At 34.3% G+C, this 13,889-nt stretch overlaps 1 long non-coding RNA gene across 1 annotated transcript; it reads left to right on the top strand.

The window, feature by feature from the left end:
* Positions 1 to 226: 226 nt before the first annotated feature.
* On the top strand, positions 227 to 2,958 carry LOC309793908. The gene is made up of 2 exons (XR_014291959.1): positions 227 to 1,223; positions 2,690 to 2,958. It is a non-coding gene; the product is annotated as an uncharacterized lncRNA (long non-coding RNA).
* Positions 2,959 to 13,889: the final 10,931 nt, after the last annotated feature.

Genomic DNA, 13,889 nt, shown 5'->3' with positions numbered 1-13,889 from the left:
TCAGTTTTCCTGTGGACAACAAGGTTACAGCAGTTCTCTGAACAGTTTTTTAAAATTGAGTTGTCTCAGTCTCTGAGGGAGAACAGAGAAGGTAAGTTGGCTCTTGACCAGCACTGGTTTTCCAAATGGGTAATTTTTAGAATGGGATTGTCAGTGATTCTGGCCAACTTCAGTTAATATTAGATTCTTCATTAGGGTTGACAGGATCTGTCTGGGAACGGGGAAGGAAGTCTATGGGGAGATAATCTAAGTAAAAAAGGAATCCAGTATTCTCTATCTGGGACATGGATTGTTTCCAAAACCTATCTCTTTTATGCCTTATATTAATAAGCACTAATGAGATGAGCCATTTAAAAATGTAAAAATTGATGTCAGCAAAAAATTTCTAAAAACTTACAAAACTGATAAAATAGTTGTTGATGCATGAGTGAATGTGACCAATATAATAAATATGATCAGCTTCTGAAATGGTGACAAAAAATGAAGTAATTAACTCGAGCAGATAGGGGCATATGAAGTCCATTAGAAATTGTCTCTGTGATTCAGGTCAGGTTCCTTGGGCTAAGGTGGCTGCTTAACAGGTCTCCATAGTCTGGGTTTGCCTGCCAGGGATCAGCATAGATATTAACAACTACAATAAAGTTAAGGCTAATGAGCAAACAAAGCAGTTTCACTTGCTTTTCCTTAGAGCTCCAAGCATGAAGAACCAGTGTTTAGGTCAGCAGTATCATTATGCCCTTATAAAAATTAGCTGTTTGTACAAATTGAATCTGACATTTTATATGTTTTATAGAAGACCATAAATACTTTCAACTTTTTATAAATAATAAAACTGTGAATGGGTTAAACACTCAATGGCATTACTAATGGGTCTTCAACTTAGGAACCATGACTGACAAGCTTGCCTTACAAAGCAATTATATCATTTTTGTCTAATTTAAACTTTGGTTCTATTTGTTTAATGCATTAAATCTACCAATTGAAAATTATTGCTGTTTTGATTATTTCCTCCTAACTATGAAAGTAAGAGCCAAGTTCACAATTTAAAGTCAACACTACCTGGAACCGGTGGAGTGGGATTATATTTCTTCCTTGGGAATATGTTCCACCTGGTATTGATAAAATGAATTCATATGCAATTCATGGATCAGGGATTAGAAGAATTTATGAAGCCCTCTATTCAATGCCACATGAAGAGATAGAGGATGGACAAGGCCTAACTTGTAAGTATGCAAATAATTTGATTATATATTTACTTTCAGGTTTTACCTACAGTGAGTTGTGAGAGGGAGATAAGAGCTTTAACAACAACTCCTTACATTTTTATATATCCCAGAAAGATTTTCATTGCATTTCTGATAATTAGAATAAGTAGCTCTATTCACAAATAGTGAGATTTTTACCAAATTTATTTTAAAACATTTTCTGGTTTATATTTTAAGAGCTAGTTGGAACTGAAAATGCCAAGGAACAATTGTAAATTATTTAAGCTTTCTAAAATGTAGAATTAAATCTACCAAGTAACCTTTCTTGTGTATTTCTCAGCCCTCATAACTCCAACCCAAAATCCAAACATGGTTCTTTTTGCAAATATTCCCTATGTACTATATTTTGTAAATATTTGAGATTTTTGTTTTGATACCTGCTCATTTCAGATGCTACACATTTTGAGGGGAAGATAATTTAAGCATTCATCATTTTTTTCACAGTGCCTAAAACTTAAAAAACTACACATAACATTGTTAATCAACTACACTCAAACTGCACATAACATTGTTAATCAACTATACTCCAATATAAAATTAAAAAGTTAAAAAAATAAAAAACTACACATACATGTAAGATTATAAATATCTAAGTATGTGTAACATGTATACATATATAGTTTTTTGTATTCTTTATGTATAGCACAGGTGAATTATTTTCAACATTTTTGTTTGACCTACTTTTTATACTTTAACAACTCTGTCATTTGCATCAACTCCTACATAATTGGAAATGAATCTACATAGCAGTCAACTTGAATCAGCTTCCTTCAGGCTGTACTAGGCACTGTACAGGACTGTATGATTTCTGTTTGCTTTTATGAATGATAGTAGTAACATTGCCGCTGGTAATAAAAGCTTGCATACTTTGATAATACATAGGTAAAGCTCATTTTACAGGAGTGTTGTATGACTGAAAATACTTAATTAGTATACAGTATTTCTGTGTGAGTTGAGTGAGCGTGTTTCGTAGTAATCGGGGACTCACAGAAACTACCAATAAGACATGAGAGGATACCTTTATTACTGCATGGTGAACCTTGGATTCATACCATCTTCACATGTCTTAAAATGTGAATTCAACAAACTGCTCATATAAACTTTTTTCAGTGAGATTTGAATTAAGAAAAATATATATGTATATATAATCATTAATTAACATAGAAATAATGGTTTCTCAATGAATATTGTGGCAAGTTCTGTACTTGTATACATAAGAAAAATTATACATGTACATAAAAAAAGATGTACTATGTTATTATAAATATCATTTTAAAATAAAATAATAGATATATTAATGAGCAATGTTTAAAGTAATTAAAGCATGTATATGTTTTTCTTTTAAATTTTGTTTAATGAATAAATAAAACCATGGCTGTGTATTGAATACTTAAAATTTGAATTTTTTTCTATGTGACCTGAAGCCATCGCCTTGAGTACTTTAAACCTTTCAACTTGAAGTGGATTATGGGAAACAACTGGGAGAAGCCAGACTCAGAGCTGTGGAAGGAGCTTTGCTGTGATCCTTTACCTTCTGACAACACAGCTTATATCTCATAACGAAAAGCACTTAACAAATAGAACTACATGTACCACCACCTTTTGGCCTCAGTTGGACAGCTGAAGTAAAATCATTGTCTGCTACCACTGTAAATGTTCCAACAACACGCCAGAAATAAATCATCTAATTGAACATGACTCTTCTGCTGTATCTTTTACTAATAATGTTTTTTAAAAAAATAAACGATAAGAGAAAATAATTGTTAGGGTGCTTCTCTTTTTTTTTTTTTTGCAGTACGCGGGGCCTCTCACTGTTGTGGCCTCTCCCATTGCGGAGCACAGGCTCCGGACACGCAGGCTCAGCGGCCATGGCTCACGGGCCTAGCCGCTCCGCGGCATGTGGGATCTTCCCGGACCGGGGCACGAACCCGTGTCCCCTGCATCGGCAGGCAGACTCTCAACCACTACGCCACCAGGGAAGCCCTAGGGTGCTTCTTTCCCATCAACTCATCCTTCCTGGCAAGTTTTCTTTTCCCTGAAATAGATCTCTGGAAAATCAAGAAAGAGCATGAGATGTTTCTGTTAAAATTCCAGTGATACATTGTATAGTGCTGAGACCTGAAGCAGAAAAACGAACAGCTGCAAATTTTGCCCTAAGGACATTTCAGTGCTTTGAAAACATGGAGGTGAATATTATAGCTTCTACTCAATGTTACACTTTAATATATTATTTAATTTCTAAATATGACAATTTTCTTGTAGCGGTGGCATTGCAGGTCATCTGTCAGAATAAATGTTAACTTAACCTAAAATACTCTGAGCAATATTGGTTGAGTGAACTAGAGTAAGTCCATTAATCATTAATCATTACATTATTAAATTATTGGGCACTTGCATTCAGGAATGTTTTGTATGTTAAAGGTATATCTAGTCTTCTTTGTCCAGCTACCAGCACTTTCACTGACTCTCTGAGGAACCGATTTATTTATATAACAATTTATTTATATTTATTTGTATATATATTTATATATATATATATTAATATATTTATTTATATACATTTATTTATTTATATTTATTTATATACCAATAGTTGATTTTGAGACCTTCAGCTTCAAGATAGACTGTTTCTTTTCCATATCAGCCTTTTAATTTGGGTGACATGGAAAAGAAGAGGAGGGAAATAGCACCAATCAGTTGCCAAGCATAAATGCTGGCCAAAGATTCTTGTGTTGCCCTGGAGTGACGTGGAACCTGATCCTGAGAAATTTGACTGTCCTCTTGTTCGCCTCTCTGAAAACAGTTTAGATGACTTAAAAAATAAATCCTTGTTTAGTTAAAACTTGTTCTAAACAACACTCTGTAGTTCTAATCTTGTGGCAACATCACATTCAGTTCTGGGTATTGCAAAAGTGAATATTCTTAACAAAACAAACAAATGATGACAATAGCAAATAAACAAAAATTCAAGAGAATTTAATGAATAGCAACTTCACTTGGAAACTTATATGAAGTACTCAGGTCCTGAAAGAATGAATGAAAAAACAAATTCCATTATTTCTGAGGTCTTATTATGGTAAGCCAGTTCTGTTATAAATCTCAAAATTCCCAACACTTCATATTTCAATTTGAAAACATACTATAGTTTAAATATATAGTGCAGTGAAATTCAAGTGTGAAACCTCCCCCTCCAGACCACCAGCCTTCTTAGCTGGAGTGAAAATAGCATATTCTCAGTTCCTGATTCATCAAAGTCTGGTTTTCAGGTGTTTTGATGATTAAATCTGGTGAGAGGCCATCAATTTTACACAAAGGTTTCTCTGTAGGGCTGCCTTGTCATACACTTCTGTAAATAGGAGTTTGGGAACTTTAAATGAAAGAGTGTGAAGTTTTCTTTGTGAGGGTTATTAACTAAGGGACTCTGGATTAATTTATCAGCCAGGTCTGTTCTTTCAGCCATAAGCCATGCTGTCAGAGAAACTTAATTACACTTTATAAGTGGGATGCAAATGAGTTGTGACACTACATCATTTCACATGAAAGGTTCATTACTTACATTAACTTGCACAATGCTTGCTCCTAAACCTAGACTCATTACAATATTCCTGGGATTTTTTTTTTAAAACATAGCTAAATACAAGTAGGGTTTTAACTTTTAATAGCCTGTTTCTTTCTTAATATTTAATACTACAAATGTTCACTTTATTAAATGATTATGAATTGAGCTACTAGATACATGAATGTATTAAGGCTGGCAGGAAAAAAATGTTCTACCACTTGTCTGCTCAACTGCACATTCCAAGGACCAGATTATTCTTTAAAGTAACTTTATATCAGTAACTTCTTTAGCATTGATATCCATGACTTGAAACAGGAAATTTAACAAGCTTTAAAATCAGAAGTCTGAGGAATTTTATCCTTAGAGCTTAACAGATTTTTTTTCTGAGGATCAGTTGGGTGATTTGGGGTGAGGAAATATATAAATGTAAACATAAAAACAAGTTTCATAATGATAATTGAAAGCTTAAGTGATAGGGATACATCAGTCATGACTTATGTGACAAGGTGTTAGGACAAGTACAAACAATGCATTTGATCCTATTCTGAAGAAATAGTCAAATGGTCCTGAATTCTAAGGGGAGAGAGAGTTCATTTTAGATTCATCCCTCTATTCTCTGATGTGGTAATAGAGTTTTAGGGAAAATTAGTTGTTTCTTCGTAACATAATCAGTCACATAATCAAGAGTGCTTGACAGTTGTTCTCAAGGATAGGTAGTAGTAGGGAAAACAACAATAGCAAACTTTTGTCACCTGTTATGCTCTTGGCAAAGTCCTAAACACTTTACTTGTATTAGCTCATTTAATACACACAAAAACCCCATTTTAGAAATGACAAAACTGAGGAAGTTAAGCAACTTGCCCAGAGTCGCACAGGTATGAGAGCCAGGATTCAAACCTACTCAGTCTAATTTTAAAGCCCATGCTTTTTAACCACTATGGCATACTACCCAAGTTGTACAAGAGATTTTTATATTGATTAAATATAATAGAAAAAAATGTAAATAAATGAATGATGAGATCCAAGGAAATCATAGTAGAGAACAGATCTTTATTCTGTTAATTGAGGAACATGTTTTTTTTTTAAATTGAAGTACAGTTGATTTACAGTGTTGTGAAGGAACATGATATTTTAGTGCTATCATACTGTCTGTTTATTCAAGTAAATTCCTAGGGGTTAGAGTCAAAGATTCATTATAAGTTAATATACCAACCACTCGATGCTGTTTCATTTTAAGGCACATGTCTGTCTTTTTCCCAATGAGTAGTTCATGGTATTTATTACAAATAGACTTTGATATCAAACTGGAACAGATTTGGAAAAGTGAAATATATTCTTCATTTGTAAAATTATAGAATAAGTTAAAATCATGTAATGCATTGAGCTGTTTCACTATAATTTTTTTTTTTTTTTGCGGTACACGGGCCTCTCACTGCTGTGGCCTCTCCGGTTGCGGAGCACAGGTCCGGACGCGCAGGCTCAGTGGCCATGGCTCACGGGCCCAGCTGCTCCGCGGCATGTGGGATCTTCCCGGACTGGGGCACGAACCCGCTTCCCCTGCATCGGCAGGCGGACTCTCAACCACTGAGCCACGAGGGAAGCCCTCACTATAATTTAATATACTGAAATTGTAGTTTATTAACTAGTACTTTGGTGTTTGAAAGAATTATACAATTTTTAAATCCAGATTTACCTCCTCATATCATAACATGACCATTCCATCTTTTAAATGTTAGGAAATCTGCTCCGAAATTGAGGTTAATATGTATGCAATGAAATTTATATTCCCTGTTGTGCCAGTTATCAGTTTATTGCCTTTCAGCTTCAAATCCATCCTGCATTGCCTGCTCTTCAATGAAGAAGCTGGATCCTATAATCATTTCTTACTTTCAACAGGCACAGTGTTAAGCTAAGACAATAGAGGGCAGTGGAGAGACATTGTAGGAGGAAAGAGTTTCTCTTCCTGTTTCTAGTATTTTCTGTTTGTCTTTTATTTGCTTCTTCTGCATGGCTTCCAGCAATGCATGAAAGGAAGAAGCATCCAGGTGCACCCCACCCTAGCTATACTCCTAAAGCACCCAATTTCTTGGGGAGCTTGCATTCCTGGCCCTCATCAGGTGACCATCTCATTGCCAATTCGAACAGTACACCCCATGACCGAAATGTTCATGAAAATGCATCTGAAGTTGGAGAAGAATATTAGCATTTTAGAGGTAGAAGAAACCTTAGGAGTCATCTAGTCTAAACCTCCCTTTTTGTAGGAATCCAGAGAGGTTTATTCCATGTGTTGTCACACCTTTTATGTAGCATGTAGCACTTTTAAATCTTCCCTTTCAGGGTTTATATTTAAGTAATGATACTACTTATAATTACTTAAAACATTCAATTTGAATTGCAAAGGAGCTTTTAGTTATCTTGAATTTTAATGGGTATTTATTGACTTTCTACAAATTCTCCAAGTGTTTCATGGACTATAAGAATAAAAAAGAGACACTTATTTTCTAAGCTAAAACAAAATATAAAACCACAATGAAGCAGTAAACCAAGATAGAATATGATAAAACCAGAAGAGTTATGCAGAAAGAGACTGGAGATCATATTTGGGGAATAAAGAATGCTTTCATGAAGATGACAGACATATTAAGAGGCCTTGAAGAATGGGTAGGGTTTGAGAGTTAGACTTGAGGAGTGGGGAGTAAGAGTATATGGATGGTTTAAAGCGTAAAGTTTCAGAGGCAGAAAAATGTTTCACATTGGGATGTAAAATGCCCTCCAGCTTGTTTTACTGTGGGCATAGGCTAGTTATGGGAGAATAGTGGGAAAAGTTGGCAAAATTACTTATTTTTGAATTCTTGTAGATCATGACACATGGTATTTCAATAAAAATCAAGAAAATGTAAGATGAAATGAGTTGAATAATGAGTTAATCATAATTATATTCATATAAATTCAAATACATTAATAAATTACATGAATTAAATAATAGACCTTTGAAAGAAACCAAATTCTTCATCTTTGGCCTCTGAAAAGAACTTTAAAAAGAGCTAAACCATTTTGGATATGACATTAATATAAAGACTTCTCACTGAATCATATATGAAAAATTTGGTTTCATTTTTAGTAATCCTAAAATTATCTTCTCCATCATTGAATTGAATGTTAAACATTATATCCAGTAAAAACAATTTAAATGGCTTGGTTGTTTTGGTTGGTAGGGATTAGATAACCTAAACAGCTTTCAGTTATTAAAAACCTCGAAATACTACACAGAACATAACTGTTCATTTAAATGCCCACAGGTGAATTTGAAAAATCCCAACGGAGATAAATGATAAGGAAACAAAGCCCCAGCTGATGTGGCAGCTGCCTTGGGAGGTGGGAATGGGGGTGAGGGTTGGTTCCATCTCTCAGTTATCAAGAATTGTAATTTAATGGCCCTGTAGGAACAGAAAAGGGCATTTTGTATACACGAATCAGGGAGTTGAAAATGAAATAGAAGGTAGTTCCAGTTCTGACATGCGGATCTTCGTTCCTGGTGTTAAATTGTCACGGTTGGTGGGCAGTAACTGAGCCAAGATGCTGCAGAGTCTGCTGGCTCTTTGTTAGACTGCCCTCATGATTCTTACATTTGGTGGAACAGCGTATTCCATATATCAGCTGGCTGTGGCTTCATTTCCCAAGAAGCAGGATTGATTTCAGTTTATCCTCCCAGCAATCCGTTGGTTCAACTCCATTCAGCTCTCTGTGGACCAGTATCTGATAACTGACTGAGTTCTTCTTTGGGGATCAATATTTATTGACATGTACTAACTGCCACCAGTAAAGCAGTCTTTACCATGAAAAAAAAAAAGAAAATGAAATGGAAAATAAAATGGAAAACTATGGAACAGTTGCAACACTAGTGAATAAGTCAAGGGTGAACTGGAAAAATATCTACTCACTGGCACAGAGAGTCAGCTAAGCAGCTTACCTGTTTCCGCCTGAGCTGGGAGTTGGGGTAGCAGAGTTCTCTGAGAGTTTATGAATGTGGGCCCACCTTCACATTCATTATGAGAATGCATAAATAAATTTTGTCACATTCATTAAAATAGAACAATTAAAATTATGAGTTATAGCCAGATAATCTGTGTAGATAATCTCGAAAGTATAATATATGTATAGCATAAGTACAGTATGCTACTATTTTATAAAGAATAGACATGCAAGATGACACATTGTATACAAATACAGAGTTTATAGGTAAAATTATAAGAACATGGTTGGAAATAATGGCTTTCAGATAATGGCTATTTTGAGAGAGAAAAGGAGATGAATGGAATTTTTTCTTAAATTGAGTGTGTTATAAAATGCTTAAAGCAGAGAATTTAGGTGATACAAACAAACTTTATTAACACTTGATGAAGCAGTCCATCTATATTCAGAAAACTGCAAAATGGGGTGGAAGGCAGGAAGCTGTTATGGGATAAAGAATAAAGAACAAGGAAGAGAAAAATAGAAAATATCTAATTGGCTGGAGCCACATAGTCAACCTTGTTTGGCGTGAGAAGGGAAAAGGAAATAACTATACAGCCCAGAGTTGGCTTCGTGTTTGGGGATTGGCTGACTGGCTATACTGCATTTCTGGTCAAGTGGAATATTTACAGGGACAAGAAAGTTCACCTAAGTTTCAATTTGCTCACTTGGTAGCCAAGGCAGGAGCAGCTCCATCTTGGGCCTAGAAAGTTATTATAATAGGTGGTAGATGTTTATTATATCCTTACTTTTTAATATAGCTGAAATATTTCATAATATTAATTAAAACAACTAATGACAGCATCTTTTTAAATTTTTTAATTTTTTAATACTTTTTAAAAATTGAAGTACTGTTGATTTACAATGTTGTGCTAACTTCTGCTGTACAGCAAAGTGACTCAGTTATACACATATATACATTCTTTTTTTATATTCTTTTCCATTATGGTTTATCCCAGGAGATTGGATATAGTTCCCTGTGCTATAGAGTAGGACTTTGTTTTTTATCCATCTATTAACCCCAAACTCCCAGCGTCTTAATATAATTTTAATACCAAATAAAAAATTATCACACTGGCCTCACACAACAAATTTTCATAATATCCTTTATGGATGTTATTTTTAAAACTATGTAAATCACAAGATTAATAGTAAATGTAAACAGAAGAAATTATAAAAGTATAGATAAAATGTTTGAATATTCTAAACAGATAATATCTTAGATTAATATCCCATGGAAATTATGATGTTTTGAAAATGAAACCACTTTTGGAGTTAGAAGGCTTTTTAGAATTAATGTCTCTTCTTTTTTTCACTTTATTTTTTGCCAGATGATAAAGCCCTAGATGCACAAAGATTAAGTAATTTACTGAAACCACTCATTAAAGTAGTCAGAATCCAATTCTTTTGTTCCCTAATCTAAGTAGGCCTCAATACTTTAGACTTCCTTCTTGCTAGATTATATGTTTTAAAATAAAAAGAAACCTGAAACTATACTGATCGTTATCTTTAATAACACATTCTTCCTTTATATTTTTCCCCCATTTCATGCATACACAGTTCTAAGTTTTAGTATGTAACAAAATCACAAAGAGCAAGCAATAACGGAAAATGCACTAGAGTGGCAGTCTTTATCTTTCAGAACTTTCATTTTGTACATCTACAGAACATAGGTAACAGTGGCTCATTAACAAGGAAATCTGGGCAGTTTGTCAAAAAGGGATCAGTGTTGCAAAGCACGCTTTGACTCAGCATTCTAGTACTCCCCACCAGCTCCCTACCTGAAAACCAAATAATAATCTGCCACTCTAAGCAGTGACCTGGAGCACGGGTCTTTCTCTCCACTGGAGAAGAACATTAGGAGAAAAGGTTCTTAAATGTTTTGTTCTTGTTTCAGAACCTCAGGAAAACTGCTTGTCTGTTGGTTTTCTGAACAACTACCATAAGACTGACAATCTCACCTCCCTTGAGGGCAAGGAAAACGCACACCAGAATTTCAGGCTTGAAAAATGGCACATACATAATCATCACAGTCCCACTATCAGCCTTTAATTTGCTCCCTGCATCCTTAAATGTTTCGGAATCCTATTTTAAAATAATTTTCTCTTTTAGCAAGAGTATCTGGCTCCTCATACAATGATTTTTCCTAAAAGACTTTAGCAAGCAGATTTTGGGGAAAATGTTAGGAATTTTCTAAGCCTTTGGTTACTTTTAGACAGGCCAACTAAAAAAATCTGCCTAAATAAAAGCTGTTTGGGCATGCAATGAGGCAAACCTCCATGTGGTATAGCACTAACAAAGTGAATATCTTCAGAACTGAGAATGTTGGTGGTGGTGGGTTTTTTATTGTTTTTTTTTTTTATGATCGCTCAAACGTTTATAGCCCTGTATATGCACTAAGATGAAAAATCAGTGCAACTGGAAAAAAAACCAGTGGTTTAAAACAGTTTGGAAGAAAAGAAAGTATCCCAATAAATCACTTGTCATTCTGGATAATAGAATACTGCATCATCTTCTATCAGCTAGGATAAAGGTTAAAACACTGTGCTTGCTCTCTAAGCTGTGTGATCTCACTGGCATGTTCAATACTGGGTTCCATCATTATTACCTTTTTGGTAATGGAAACACTTTTCTTTCCTGTAATTGTTTATAATTCCTGAAAACACTTAAGGAATGTCATCTGCTTTAATAAGTAATAAATTCTCTGCTGCAAGTGTTCAGAGATAGCAATAATAGGAAGAGAGAAGAAAACTTCTTTTCCCAGCAAGCATAAAATGCTGACAGAATGCTTCACAAATTATTTAAAGCATTTTGCATTTAAAAAAAAAAGGAGTTTCAAAAAGAAAGGTTGTCTTGCTCTGAAAAATGATAGGTTTAAAATGCAAGGGTATAGCATTGAAAACTTAATTGGAAAACCTTGAGCTATTCCATCTAGACCATGATCCACAGCAATCTATCACTCCGTCCCACCATTAGTCCTTCTGAAGTTTATCACCTGACTGATCACCTGTTAATCTCTTTTGCATCACTCCCATCCTCTCTGAAAATTTTTGAGGTCTTACTTAAGTAAAAATTGTGCATGCACATCATTTGTGAAGTTGAAATATGCTGCCAGGTTTACTACAAAAATATCAGTCTCCAGCTATGCCTCCTACTAATCCCTCCACCCCAGAGGAAACTCTTTCACGCCTTAGCTGATTATTTAACCCCTTTTATATTTATAGTATATTTGGTTAGATATTTGGTGAACACATGATTATAACCAAGTAAAGGCTGTTCAAAGAGCCAAGTTAATTAATAAACTATGTTTATGATAATTTTCCTATACAATTTATGGGCTTCCTGGAAAAAAGTTGTCTTATTTATTGTTTTTGTTTTTCTCTGTACCTTTCATTAATTAAACTTCAAATTATCTGCAGTTGTCTAAATCTCCTCTCTATATGGTCAGATGTACCAGGCATTCTATCAAATTAATCTTTTTGGAGTTCTCTCTCCCAGAGCTTGCTCCAATCTGATCTATTCTCCCTCCTATCTGGGGTACAGCTGACATTCTGGGATTTATTTACCATCATGCTGGGAATCCCTTCATTTTCTCTCCTTGGTTTGATCTATTTTTTTCTGTCCCAGGCCTTCCTCATTGTTGGTTTGCTCTCTCATTTTGTAGAACACATCCACGAAAAGCTTTCACAGAAAGCATATTTGTGACTTTACATGTCTAAAGATGTTTTTATTCTACCCTGAAATATAAATTAAACCTTTCAAATTTTATCAAGGTAAAGTTATATATAGAAAGTTGCATAAATCTTAAATGTATAGTTTGATGACTATATATATATATATATATATATATATATACACACACATACACACACACACACACACATACACACCTATATACACCATCTAAATGAATATATAGAACATTTTTATCAATCAAAAGGTTTCTTAGTCCCTGATCTAGTCAATACTCACTCTTTAGGAGTTACCATTATTTTGACTACTATGAATTAATTTTTCCCTTTTGATTGCTGTAGATTTACAGTAAGTCTTGATATCTGGAACTATAAGTCCTCCAGCTTAATTCTTCAAGGTTGTCATGGCTATTCAGGGTCCTCTGCATCTTCATATAAATTTTAAAATCAGCTTGCCAATATTCACCAAAAGAAAACAAAACAAACCTTTATTGGATTGAGAAAGTTCTTTTGTATTGCTAGTTTGCTGAGAGTCTTTATGATGAATAGATGTTGAATTTTATCAATTGCTTTCTCTTAGTCTATTAATATATTTATATTATTTTTTCCTTTAGTCTATGGATGCAGTCATTTATACTGATTGTGATTACATTCAAATGTTCAACTAACCTTGCATTGTGGGAATAAACTCTACTTGGTGTTGCTTTCTTATCCTGTTAATATATTACTGGATTTAATTTGCTAATATTTCATTTAGGGTTATTTAATTTATGAGAAATATTGGCGTTTAACTTTTCATTTCTTGTAGTATCTTTGTCAGGGTTGGATATCAGGGTTATACTAACTTGACACTTGACTAGTAGTTTAGTTGGTTATGGAATACTAGGTTGGAAATAATTTCTTTCCATTGTCTTCTAATGTTTAATGTACTCTTGAGTAGAATTACATAATTACAGTTTACACTGTAGCCTATAGGATCTTCATACATCTCTGATATTTTAAAATTTACTACACTGTGCTTTATTATGTATTCTTTACTGTGCTGGGAAGTAAGGTATATTTTTAACCTCCAAGCTAAGATCTTCTGGTTGTGGGAAGTTGTCATGAATTATTTTATCAACAGTGTAGTAGGCTGAATAATGCTATCTCTGGTCCCCCTCACCCCCCCCCCAAGATGTCCATGTTCTAATCTCTGGAACGTGTAAATCTTATGGCCAAAAAATTTTTGCAGATGTGGTCAAGTTAATTATCTTGAGATAGGAATATTATCCTGGATTATCTGGGTAAGCCTGATGTAATCATAATGGTCCTTATAAGAGGTATGCAGAAGGAGTCAGAGTTAGAGAGAAGGCCATGTGATGA

This window comes from Mesoplodon mirus (genome assembly GCF_964341445.2).
Source record: "Mesoplodon mirus genome assembly, chromosome: 2".
Taxonomy (NCBI): Eukaryota; Metazoa; Chordata; class Mammalia; order Artiodactyla; family Ziphiidae; genus Mesoplodon; species Mesoplodon mirus.
Note: the sequence above shows the minus strand (reverse complement) of the source record. Positions and strands in the feature narration are given on the sequence as shown.